This window comes from Ylistrum balloti, unplaced genomic scaffold, assembly GCF_031769215.1.
Source record: "Ylistrum balloti isolate Yb309-2 unplaced genomic scaffold, AGI_CSIRO_Ybal_v1 Utg369702, whole genome shotgun sequence".
NCBI classification, from domain to species: Eukaryota; Metazoa; Mollusca; class Bivalvia; order Pectinida; family Pectinidae; genus Ylistrum; species Ylistrum balloti.
The window spans coordinates 273,233-287,793 of record NW_026781932.1 but is presented as its reverse complement, the minus strand read 5'-3'; the positions used below and the strand labels follow the sequence as shown (position 1 = coordinate 287,793).

Below are 14,561 nucleotides of genomic sequence, written 5' to 3'. Positions count from 1 at the left end.
TTGCAACATTACAAATTATTTCTGTAAATCTGTTCCTGAGCTTTTACTTCAAACAAATACGACAGTCTGGAATTTTGAACTGTGAAGCATCACTGTCAGACACATTAGTGTATATAAATTGATATCCAAGCTAGATAATATTTTCTTTCGTTTTGTTCCAATGTTTCAGCTTTACATTGCGGACAACCGTTGTTTGATTTCCTCAGTCGCCTTGTGTGTTTTACCAACTTAGACTTTCAACATCAGTAACGATTCCTAGAAGGACGAACCAGCTGTGTGATACAACATCACTGACGATTCCTAGAAGGACGAACCAGCTGTGTGATGCAACATCACTGACGAGTCCTAGAAGGACGAAACAGCTGTATGATGCAACATCACTGACGAGTCTTAGAAAGACGAAACAGCTGCATGATGCAACATCTTTGACGATTCCTAGAAGGACGAACCAGCTGTATGATGCAACATCACTGACGAGTCTTAGAAGGACGAAACAGCTGTATGACGCTTTTGGTTTATCATTTGTCTTCGCTGTATATACTTCTAAATTTTCTTTAAGATATTGGGTATGCAATGTCTTTTAGACAGATACAAACACTCATTTAAAAAAAAGAATAGTTTTTACATGTAGTACACTGTAATTATTAATGATGTTTATATCAAAATATCAGCTGACATGACTATATCAACATTTTTCATAACACAACAAACATATACCATTTTTGAAAATCATTTACCGATAAACAAGTGGCAGAGGTCACTTGCTGGAAAAATCCATAAGGAAATTGACATCGGAAATTGACAGCATCTCTGTGAATAACAACCCAACACATTAGTTTTCGCTGGCTGACATAGCTGTCGTAGATACGTCAATGATGCTATCACGGGTTCCGTATTTTTTTGCTGACCGTATTTATTCCCCTTTAAAGTTCCCTGCTCCATGATCACCGTCTCCGTGTTAATTAAATATTGATTTATTGTCTATTGTGAAGATCCATGACTTGTCATCGGAATGTCACCAAGTGATGAATTGATTTGCATATCATGACCCTAATCTGTTTCGTTTTCTACGGCTTCTCTGTTTTTTCCTATCTAATATTACAGAAAAAACTCATCATTTAGGCATCATACGTCCACATTGCAAATGTCGAGGTATTGTTGTAAAATAAAGAAAAGAAGATTGCTTCCAGTTATGTTACTTGATTAATGAATAAAATCAATGAATTAAGATACGTTCCAGACTAAATATCTATGCTAATTTTCTTAATAGATTGATTGAAATCAATCAATCAATCAATCAATCAATCAAATAATTAATTAATCAATCAATCAATCAATCAATATTACATTTGAAATTGTTATCGTGTAGGTTCCAACAGTATCCACATAGGCAAAATCATGGTCCTTGCACAGTAATATGGAGATGCTTAAGTATTCCAACATCAAAGCATGACAATGGTGAATAAGAATGGGAGGCCAATTTTACTTTGCTGTTAAAAAAATTAAATCTCTATATGATGCTAATACCTAATTAGGAAAAAGACACCAAAACCAGAAAATCGATCTTCTCAAGTAGCCAAAAGCTTTTTATAAGATCCTACTTTAAAAATTAAGAGATATTAGATATTTTAATTGGCATGTCCCTTTGCATTTTTTTAAGTTGTTAAATGATGTGATGATTATGATTTCTGATTATATTACTGAGCAATTGTTTCGCATTAAAATTCCCAGTGGAGCAATAAGAAAAAAACTTGTCAAAGCTATAAAATAGAATTTCAAGCAAATAACACGACATTTCTGCGCGATTGATGATATTGTCAACATGATATTAATCTTCATTTACAATTCCGCTCAAATGAAAACCAGAGAGCTTTGCTAGTATCGTGTCACATTCGCGGTGACATTAAAGGAAATTATTGTGTATTAAAATGAAAGCCTTTATACTTGAAAATTTTACGACTATGTGTTAGAGTCTGCACGTGTATACATGGATGCTCGAAATTTTATTTACATTTTAACATATTCGAAGAAATTTCAATCACGGCCATATGGTGTGATTGGAAGTATTCCATTAAATTGGCTAGATATCCAATTTGGAATCTTCATATTGCAAGCATAATACAAACGACACTGAAATAATCTAAGCTCGCGATACAAAATTGAATTTAAATGAATTCTGGCATTTAATCGGAAAATTTAAGACTTGATTTAAGAATAGATCTTTCATACGTAGAACAGTGTACATACCTTTAATTACATTTCATTTTGTAAAACTTTTCGTTTTTTGGCAGTATCAACTTATTTCACTTAACATTTTGATTAAGGTAACGGTTTCCTGAATTCTCTACTTCGACAGATTGCCAAGTATTGTACCAGTTGTCGTGTTATAGTGACGGTTTATCACCAGTATTAATTGTCTGTCTGAGCGGAAATTCCAGACAATCGAGGCGGCAGTTGTTAAGTAGACAATCTTCCTTCACTTGACTTACTGTCTTGTACAAACTAATTGTATGGGTTGTCACAAATTTAGAACAATAAGAAAAGAAATCAATTCTCGGAGAAAGCTATACATTAAGTCTTTGTCGGAAATCTTAGAAGACAAATTACACTGGTAAAGGAAAGCAGATCAATTTTCTCCAAAAAAAAGGAGAAAGTATTTATCACTATAGAAATATATAAATAACGAAAAGGAAACTCTTGCTGACGCATCAACTTTGCACCATGAAAATATGTTTTAAATGTCAATTTGAAGTTGAATATAAATATTGTTCATTCATCTGCTGTTATGTAGCAAAAGAGTACCGCCTCATACATCCAATTTTTCCAAAGACAATAGTATGACGCAACTTTGGTGCCCAACGCCTGAGATAGCACTCAAAATCACATGACATTAAAGCGATCACCAAGAACAATGTTGAAGAAATTAAAGTGAACTGGAAAACTTGAATTTCTATGCAACTCAACACTATTGCGAAAGTTCGAAGAATTATATCTTACATTTGAAATTCTCAATTCGACTCGAAGACTAATGCCCCATTGCATTTGAATACGAGCGTGCACAATCAAATGAATGTGAACAATGACTGATGGCGATGGTTAGCTGATTGATGATAGGAAGTAATTCAAAAGACAGCAAAAATCTGAGTCAGATAAAAAAAAAAAAGAATGAAATGTTGGTTAGCCATAGAAGTAACCCTTGCAACCATATATGCATCAATACATTGATTTAACATTAGAATGACTTACCATTCGAATTGCTATTCATGAACATGCATGTATTATGTATAGCTGTGTTGGTCGTTAGAGGAGTGTCGTTACCATAACGAATTGTGTTACATGATTAATGTTTTAACCCTTTTTAGCTATAGGAGTAATCATAATAATTGGCCAAGCCCGTATTATCTTTTTACCTGGCTCACAGTATCACCACGAGATTCGTTATTCAGTAATTCACGTGTTAACCACAATTAAAATGAAATATAATATATCTACTATATTAATTTCACAATATTGCGAATCAAGCTTAACGCGCTTATATTAATCACACTTGTTGGCCTGGACGAAAGCGCGCAAGGACTCTTACTGTAGGAGGAAACTGGAATACACTGAGCGAAACACATGTGGTCGGGCATGCGATCCAATACCGTTTCACATTCGTTTCGGGAATCGAACCCCGGACGTCTAGGTGAGTGGCGAACGTGTTTCTATTGCGGCACCCGGCCAATCGAATTATTCATTAATATTTCAAAACATTCGCAATATTAACCATCCAATAACGAATTGTAATTTTAGATATAAAAATTCCAATACTCAGATTGGCTCCTAAGTAATTGTTTTGGTATTCCATCTTTTTGATTGGCCACATTTTCTTATGACCATGATGATTTTGATTATTCACTTTTGTGATATTTACTTCCAGTTTCGTGAACACATCGGTATCATATTGAATTGTCAATGCTGACCTCAATTACAGTGCACTCATACGTTATCAATCCTAACTCAGCGGTATATCCAAACTATCTCACAAATTAAATGTATTTATGTAAATTGAGTCATATGCAAATACTATTGACCTATTACGTGCTTCAGCCTCATGACCATATTTTCATCTTTGAAGGAACTGATCGTTTCGAACTAACGGTCTGACAGTCACAATTACGGATAGCAAGAGAGAAGTATTGCAGTCTTGAGCTTTGGACGAATCATAACGAATATATGTATATTACCTAGTCTTTTTCATATTGCAAGTTATAACATGAAATAAGTATAAATTCAATGACATTTTCACATTAAATATCTTGTGGAAAGATAATAAAATAAAAAACATATATCCAAAAATAAACCTACATCATAGCGACACATTGCCTGTAGTTCATAAAAACTGGAGAAATGGTAATTGATTTACAGAATGTCAAAACAAATACATCTATCTATGAGACAAACTCACACTCGATTTGGGAATTAAATATGTCTACCATTACGACATTCAGATCTAATGATGCCGGAGACCCAGTGAGAGATAACATACGCTCTATACCCTAGCTGAGGGACAGATTGTGCGTTTCATAAGGCTTACGGGATCTTAAATAACCGGCTTGGCGGTTATTAGTATAGCCAAATCGTGAAAACGCTAGATCTCCGCATGATTTATTTCGTGTCTTCCAAGTGTTTATGGACAATAAAAGCTGTTTACAACAAACCATGTTATTAAATTACCGTTTTGTTTCCTCGCGCAAGGATTGTTTTGAATATGTTATGAGTTAGGCAGTGCCTGTAATGAGCATTGATGCCATGCCAGAAAGACATTCTCTGTTGAAAGTATTAAGAAAATAAAACACCAATAAATATTGTTTTACTAGTGTTTCAAGAAATGAAGACAATAATGCGCGCTGAATACATATGACCAATAGTTACTTCCAATAATATATCATGTACTCCAATATCATCAATTGCTCTTTTGACATTACTTTCTACATTTTCTACTAAGACGGAGACTTTAACCACCCAATGCAGTATCATTCTTACAATGAAAGGTAGATGTTTAGTGTAGGTTCGGGTTGTAAAGTTGCTTTTCGGAGAGACATTAAAACAAAGAAATCTGCTATAAATATAAGACTTCCCCAGCAAATTGGCCGTTTAATGTTTTACAATTAGATGTCAATAACTTTACTGATGATCAAGAGATTGGTATGTATGTTAAAAGTTTTAAGGATTATCAGAAAGGAAAGCCACAACCTGAAGGTCAAAATGCTACTGTTAATGATGATACTTGGCGAATCACCCCACTTTTATCTTTAGAGGATCTATTTTATGGCCAGTCTTCCCACGCAAAATGCAAACTATGTATGAAGAGTTTCTATCAAAACTCGACCATATTGTCCAAACGCGCAAAACACCAATCCATCTTTCATTACGAGTTGTGGTGTCCTTGATCATCTCGTATTTGTTCACACCGTCTCATAGGGAAAGATATTAACGTTGAAATCCGCAATAATCAGCTACCTTCCAGATCAAACAAAAATCATTAATGATCTTTTGCAGATATCACATATGCTATCAAAGCAGGAGTCTTTTTTACTCTCCATTTCTCCTCTCAGAATGATGCAGATTGTAAAGCCTGGACTGGTTGGACAGGAACACAGTTTCTAAAATTTCTGTCTTATTGGTCATTCAGTATTGACCCTGGTATTAACACTCCAAACCACGAAGATACACTTTACTGTTGTTTTGGGTAAAAATGAAGACGGACATATCATAGAAACAGTGTTCACCACTTTTTAACATATCAGTTTCTAGTATATTGAAAACATTTCATTCTATAGTAAAACATTAGAAATAACCATTGTTCCTTTGTTTCTTGGACGTGAACATCTTACAAGAGAAAATATTCTGGAATGCAAAACAGTGTTCTCTGAAGCATTTCTAGGCCAGCGGGCGACTGTTATACTTGACGGTGCATGTATTTTTATTCCTAAGAGTACTGATTACAAGCTCCAGGTAATCTCCTACTGTGGTCAGAAGGAGCAAAACTATTTGAAGTTCACGATGGTTACATTCATGGACACAGTAGGAACTTTTTCCTGGAAGCGATAAATATGATTACAAAAGCCATCATTGATAGTCTTTCCAGGCGGGAGAAACATGGCTACGCCTGTTGATCTAGGGCTTACGGATGGTTTGTCAGATTTGGAATTATGTGGTTTGACACAAAATATGCCGTCTTATCTAAATGCTGGGCAGACTCTTCATGGCAATCTACAAGCTAACCTTGATAGATCCATCACTAAATCCAAAACACAACTTGCCTCCAACTGTTTCATTGATCAAGGCAATCGTTGGAATAGTAACAGCCTGTCTCAATGGAATCCGAGGACCCATATATGATAGAACACAAAAGCGAGACACAAAGGATAGGGTGTTGGCTGCCAAAACGACAGCGCGCTTTAGTGTTCTCAACAACTTAGCTTAGCGTGTGAAAAATGAGCCAGTTCTTATCAGAAGGACCTAGTGACTATTTGTCAAATTTTGACTTTCAAAAGTTAGACATGAAACATTTTGGACAATATCCTGTGGCATATATCAAATGTCATTGGCAGCTGTCTACATAAGTGAGCACCTCAGTGATAATGGTGACTACGAGATCTGGATCTATCGGCATTCCCGAGACGATACTGTACGATGCAGGCAACACTCGTGGTATAAGCGCAGTGTTAAAATACAATGTATGGATCCCGCATGACAGCTCCGTCGCCATTAATCCCATAAAGGATTATTATTACCAAAGTCACATTGCATAGAGAACCATGGATGTATGTGCCCACGTAGTCAGTATCCTATACTATCTAAATTACTACAAGTATTTGGAAACCAGTAAGTCTTTGCATCCAAAAGTCAAAACGTTTAAGACAAACCTCAGGCAATGTAGATTTTACTACCAACTGTCATCTTCAAGGCATTATGTGTGGTCGACTTGGACAGTGAGAACTACATCACTGTACGATGTAGACCAATACTGACATGGTCAATCAGATTCTAGGACGAAGAAGCCTTTTTGCATTCCAGATCAGGTGGTTTAATGTGTAAACCAACTTAAAGTTATCATTCAGCATTCTTGTTAGAATATTGATTCAGCAGTTGTAAGAACATTTAATTTTTGTGGTTATAAGGGAACATGAAGGCCATTTTGAAAGTTGACATTTCACTTTAGTGGGCCATTAGTGAAGGTGAAAGTCTCTTTATGGTAATAAAACACGTGGAATTTTTTTATTTCAGCTCACTTTAAAATACTCCAATCCAAAACAAATTTTCCCAATTGCTAGTTTTTTTTCATTAAAAAATACACAGCAATACTGTCAATCAATTTTAATTACTTTGCACAAACCTCCTTATCACTATTTTTGGGCAATTTATTTTATCCGGTTTGCAGATGTTTGTAGGAAACGGTCTGCAATAGGAAGTTGTATTTTTTACCTTCAGAAAATTTCGCTTAATGTAAAAAAAGAGCACGTTCTTTCTCAAAATCCATCGCATTTTTATCTCCTGTTCCCAATATGTTTAAATCTTTGACTTCTTGATTTGTATATATAATATTTAACATGCTATTGTCAGTATGTTCATGTTAAGGTTCTTTAAAAAAGGAAGAATCGCTATTGTAGCATTTTCCCCAAAAACCCATACATTTTGTTTTCATTTTTGGCACAAAAAGGGCACTATGTTCATGCATTTGTACATATTTGTACTTCAATGCCTATTTATAAACGTACGACATTAGAGGCTACCAAAAGCACATACAAGCTGTTGTATTTGCTTCGTTGTCATTTTGAAACCCCATCTTTGCAATGTTTAATTTTTTTCATATAAAATACACTAGCATTATACATTTCAAAAAGATAGTAGACTTTAGTTAGTAGAAACTGTTTGATACAATATCTTAAGGGTTATATTATGTGTGTAGCCGCTATTCGCAAGCAGATTGTCGTACCTCCCTTTTATTTCAGTTCCGGACTTGGAAACAGGATTGACGAAAATTCTTAGGTTTAAATGGACATTCATCGTCACGTTAACATTTTAAACCAAGATTAGTTACAGCTGCATACATTATTCCGTATGACGTTATACAAAAAATTAACGCTCTCTGCTCTGAAGGCATATGTAGTAAAATATAGAGGGCAAGGAGGGGCAGCATGGAGTGCACAGTGAGTTGCAGCGCAGCTTTCCTATCCCGCCATCATACAGGGAACACGATCACCATCACCAATCATCTAAACCAAATTTCAATAGTGTTACCAGGGGTTTTACTAACAAATCAGCGAAAAGCATAATGGGTGCTCGGGTTGCGCAGTGGTAACGCACTCATCTTTCACCCAGTCGTCCGGGGTTCGATTTCCGGAACGGACCTAAAAATGTAAGGGTTCGCCGGCCCGAACATATGGATTTCCCACGTGTACTCCGGTTTCCGAAGACCTCCCGCGCGCTTACTTTTTGGTCAATAAGAGTGATTAGTATAAGCTGAAATAACTTGTTTCGCAAAAGTTTATATAAAAAAAATTTCAATTATATAATAGTATTGCTAGGAACAGGTGGTGTCCTATAAAATCATGACTACTAATTAATCCAATAACGATTGCCAAGAAAATCCCGGGGAGATAATACAGGATCAACGAATATTGTTCTCCTGGCTAAAGATGTTAATTACTGTCTTGCTACGGGGATGCGAGCGGCCACGATGAAAGTGCATGCACACTTTGCAAAGTCAAAGATCAATTGACTTTTACACCCGGTAGCTGCGGTCAACAAGATTCTTGCTTTGCGTCTCTTTGTCTGTAAAATCATCCTACCAAGAAGTTACCTGGGGATATACATGCACGTAGTTAACCTGACTAATATCCTGAAATATTTTATTTATTGGTTTTCCCCACCTTCGGTTTAAAATTCTTATCACGATCATGGGATCAATAAATATCTATAGTGACCTTGCGAAAAACAACAACAACAACAACCAAGATCATCGAATCTGTTTTGCCATACATATCAGTTACATTGTAGGTTGGTTTTGATACCTTAAGGCAAGTGTTGATGTCTAACAATAGTATTAACCTACATCTCTCTAAATACAGACATACAGCGATTCAAGAACATGAAGCCTCCAATGAGACACGAATACTCTTGTTAAGGACATGAAAGGACAGACACTGACAATATCCTTCAATAAATGTTTGTATACATCTCCGGAGGAAATACGGAAATATATTATCTTACCGGCTTGTATTTCTAATACCGTACCTAGGGCGACGTGTACGTGTTGGCCCATTCTTATAGACATATACTACAGAAATTCCTGCAGTATTGTAGTGGTCGAGTATTTTCAAACGCCATTGCTAACATGTATTTATTAGATTTGTCATATATGAATGTTATGTTTGAAAATCGCTCTAATATGATCATAACGAGGTTTTTGTTTTGGCAACAAGGTAATGAACACTAAACAGTTTTCGAAACTAAAAAACACATATTGAAGAGGAAACTTTATCACAAAAAAAATTAAGTGATATTTCTTTTTTTTTTTTTGAAATTTCAAATGCATATTGAAGAGGAAACTTTTCTTTATCATAAAAAAAGTTATGTAATATTTGTTTTCTTTTTTTTTTTGTTTGTTTTTTTTGACGGAGAAACATTTGAAATTTCCGAAAGGAAAAATATGGATGGAACTTTCGAAATAACAATATTTGTTATGTGACGAAGAAGAAACGCGGAAGCTGTATGGACTTGGATAGTAATGCCGGTGTTCAATGCTTTCATCTGAAGATAAAAATTCAGTAAATTTTCCCTTTACACTCGACAGAGTTACCAATTTTAAACGCCTCTTTCACTTGTGTTTTCTTAAAAATTGTAATATATTTTGATTTGGGACTTCACATAGTGTTTCAGTCCTGATATATGCTGTTTTAAAACTGCCTGTAGGTTTCGTCGTTATTTATTTTGTTTTAATTTAGGAAGTGACATTTTATTGAGTTGTAAAAGATTAACATGCCGGATGTTGCCGATGAGAAAACAGAACACACTTATTTTCAGCGTACCTTCTCTAGGTTCTCAATATCAGTTTTTCTCTTTTTAATATTTCACCATAGTTTCATTAGATTTGAGTTTAAGATAAGATTATGTTTACATGTCGGTGTTTGCTTTGTGGTTTGTGTATAAATATAGCCAGATTAAAATTAATTTTACATTTAAAAAGTAAAGTATTTAATGTGCGTTGTTTACGTTTCGAGTTTCTCTGGAAAATCAGTTGTACGGCTGCAATTCGATTACAATTAATATGTTCAAACCTTAGTAACATTCAAATCTGTAAGAATTAAAAATCCATGCCATAGAAGAATTCCTATAAGCACGTACACTTTTCATTAGTTTAATATCTAATATAAAAACATCCACCTATTCTACAAAATTGTCTTATGCATTACGTCATTATGGCAAATTCAGATTACTTAGGCATAACAGGTTCTTAAGAATTAGATTTCAATACGAAACTGAAGCCAAGATTTCGTGTAGAAAATTCCGAATAGAGTATGATTATGTAATAGAATGAATGATAAACTAATTTCATTTGGAAGGAATCTCTTGTCACAATTTGATTCTACATGTAAGTAGCTGTCTTACGTCTGTGTAACATGTTTGTGGGTGTACGGTTTGATGCTCAGGCCTCCCATAGTGGAAAATCATCCAGGGTTTTTAAATGGTAGACGTGGCATGGAAATGCAGGAGCATATTCTGTAGCTTCTCGCGAGTACGGAAACCGGCAGACATCATATGTCTGCAGCTTGACTGCAATTGAAGTCATGTCATTGGAGAGTAATTACTGTATCACATATTGAAGTACACGGCGATTTTATGAGGTAGAGGACACTACAAATGTGTACTGAAGGGTAGCCACCACTACGGCCACCATTTTGTCATGTAGCTGACATCATATTATGAAGAGCGAGAGGTGTCATTTCTGTTTCATTCTTGAGAAGTAAAGCCAACGGCGCTGGAAAGTACAGTGCAAACGTTGCCGCAGTCAGTTTGCAGTATCCATCCATTTACAATGTGAAAATCTTTAGGACAGACAATGATGTGATTATAATTTTATCAGGGATAATCCAAACTACAAAGACTACAAAGACTTTATAGTGAAGGTTTCATATGTGATATTGTTCATATTTTCATTTTTGATAATATTTGTGTTTGTAAGTATGTACTAGTATATTTTGAGCAGAAAATGAAATTAGTGCATAGATGTAAGCGGTGTTTATTTTATGCAAAAGAACAGTACTACAAGGAAAGATAACTTGCATATTGTGTAATATAGTGTAATATAGAAATGTAAATGTATATCATTGTTGTTTTCGTGGCAGTCATTCGGCTAGGTTTCATCAGTATCAATATCCATGCCAATTACCAGTATTTCAAACATCTTATTTTTTATTCTAAATTATTATAAAGGAGGAGTGCCAATTTGGGCCTTCTGGCGGCCATGACCGATATTTTTTATTTCTTGTGTAGGAATTCCTTGGGGTTAGGCGGTCATGATATGACATAAAATTAAGGTCAGATCTGAGCCATTCATTAATTATGGGGGGGGGGGGGGGTGGTAAAGTGGGGGTGGGGGGGGGGTAAAATTCATAAACAGCTCCATTATGACAAACCTACATTATATTTTTGGATTTTTTCTTCTTAATTTTCATGTAATAATCCATATCAAAACATTCATTAGTAAAATTGATTGAAAAAAATATTCCATTGTTGAAAAGTAGGTCATGGTAATTAAGCTCATTAATTGCTAATTATATTAAAGATGAACTTAATTTTCTGCCTTAATGTACATAAAAACAATACCTTTATCATGTACCATGTTTTAATAAGAAATATTTTTGCATACTTTAAAGGAAACAAAGAAGAGGCGGTGCTTTGAATTTTAGTTCGACAACTTTGACCATATGTCTGTATCTAGTGGTTTTACCGAAGTATTAACACAGAAATGGCTAATGAAAGATATCAATCTTAACCTCTAGTGTTGCATTTCACTCCACTATACATACAATGGTCGTACACATAGTTAGTTACTCATTGTCACTGTCAGACTCAGACCAGTCCTCAATCATCATTGCGTCATCAGCACAGCTGAGGTAGCTTGATGAGGCAGTTGGGTGTGCTATCCTAGGCTGGTGTCGCTCATAAGAAAGGTACCAGAGAACAGATGCAATATGGGCACAGCAGCCCACTACCCTGGCACCAACCTTACACTGGCAATACCAACCAGATATAGGAGTCAAACCAGGGGAATACTCAATCCACAGGTTGTACAGTTTCGAAGCAACATGTCTGGAACGAATCTGAACTTTAATTAAGCCAGGCTTTTCCCTGCATGCCATTAATTCATACTGGCCATCTTCAGACAAGTGCTCCATGGTATATGACTTTGCCTGCTTCAACTGATATACTCCCATGGTAAGATCTCTCAACTCCGGTTCTGTCAGCTGAGGAAAGTCAGGCAAACTGGCCTCATCAAGCTTGACCCATATGGCTCTTTTCCTAGCCAAACCTTCTTTTTCAACTTGAATTTGCAATTTATTGGGACATTTTGACAGAGCCAACATTCGCTCAGCAATGATGAGGTCATTGGGAGAATCAGAGGCAAGTGGGGGGCGAAAAGCATTACAAATTGCACACACCATTCTCACAAAATCACCTACAACTGGAATGAGAGTGTTGGGCAAAACATGTCCCAAGGTCTTCCACTGCTTAATCTGCCCATTTGCCGACTCCACAACCCACCTTACCTTTGTTACAAGACGAGATTCGTTTGCCTCAGTATGTGTGTGTGTTGTTTCTGCCCCTTTGGCAAGAAAAATGGCATTTCTGTTTTGATGCCAGCATCATTCAACAGTTCTGTCACATCTCTGAAGCCTCTGTCAACGACAAGAACATCATCATCTTGAAACCAATCCTTGATGTTCTCAGTGTTAGTTTTCAACATGTGTTTTGTAATGTTGGCGTCATTATTTCGACCGTCTGCTAAATATGGGCCTAGGACAGACAGTATATAGCCATCTGAGGCCACAAGAAGCGTTGGTTTCAGGAGAGGGCGTGCTTTGTGCGTCGTTGGAAAGTATAGTTGCTGGACTTTTCAACATAAATATATGTGCCATCAGCAACAGCTATAGCGACATCTTCACCAGAGGCAAACATCTTCCTTGCAAATACCGTTGTATGGTTTTGAATTACTTGTTCTCTAGTGATGTGTTGCAGGCCAAGGTGTGAAGGAACGAAGTGGGTCATCAATGCTTGGCGAGCTGAATGAATACATTTTCCACATATTCTCTTTGTCATGTTGAACAGAGAAGCTAATATTGATAAAGACATGCCAGTCCTCAACTTTACAAGCAGGATGGCTAATGCAGTCCTTGCGCTTCTGTTCAGTGTAGAGTAAAGAGAGGGATTAACTGATCGTAAAAGGTCAGAAAATTGATTTTTATACAGACCTGTGAGACGGTAGTAATCTTGATCAGTTAATCCATCTGAGGAATCAAAGTCTAAACAACTTTTCTTTGAAGCAGCTGCCCTAAGTGTCAAAAGGATCTCTGATATTTCAGAAGAATCCAGTTCAGTGTCTTTGCTGGAATATGCGAGTGAAGATAGACTATCAGATGGGAAATCACCATTCACTATGTGGGAAGAACAACATCTGCAGGTGTTTGGGACAAGGATACCTGTCTTAATAAAAATCTTTACTCGCATTTCTGTTGAGAGCATTACCATTTTACTTTTACATTCCTCTCTTAACATTTTACAAATGAAACATCGAGATTCACCTAATGTAGCCCGTGGAATGTCAAGTTTGATTTTTTTGTTTTCAGGTGACTCAAGCTGGTGCTCTACATCGCTACTAGGATGTTCAGTATGAATGGTGATTGTAGTATCTTCCCCTGCATTTTTTACATACGGGGTCACCAAACCTTAAGGCATCATTAATATTTGCTTTCAAGTAAGACAGAATGTCTGTTTTATTCAGGCAACAGAGCCTTACTTTATACTGTGCTTTACAACAAGCGCACTGCCTGTGCACTGGCATATTGATAAAAGAAAAGAAAACGGCATAAACTTAGAAAACACTCCTTATTAAAACCTTAATTTGGATGAACAAAATTATGAACAACAGCTGAATTACAATTATATGTCTAAATTATATGTACAATATCAGTGACAGTCAAACCAAGAAAGTATACTAAAATCGCTGAGGTTGTGAAGTGTAGTTGCCACGTATTAATTGTATATATAAGGGTATATGAACTGTCTGAGACAAGGTGCACATGTATACTCACCGGTAGACACAAAGATCCTTAACAAGGTATATGTCAGGGGATGACATTATATCCCGCCATTTTAGCTTAAAGCTCAACCAGCCGTACCAAACTGGTTTAAATATCTCTACATTTATCAAGCAATTTATTTTAAACAGTTCTTAATGCAGTACAATTTAACATTTATTTATTAGATATTTATTATCTAATATAATTACATAA

The 14,561-nt window shown here is 35.9% G+C and overlaps 1 protein-coding gene across 1 annotated transcript in view; it reads right to left on the bottom strand.

Annotated features, from left to right (window-relative positions):
• Window positions 1–14,561, bottom strand: part of LOC132565222 (G-protein coupled receptor 54-like) — a 96,239-nt gene that overhangs the window by 37,738 nt on the left and 43,940 nt on the right. The gene's annotated exons all lie outside the window — the stretch shown is intronic.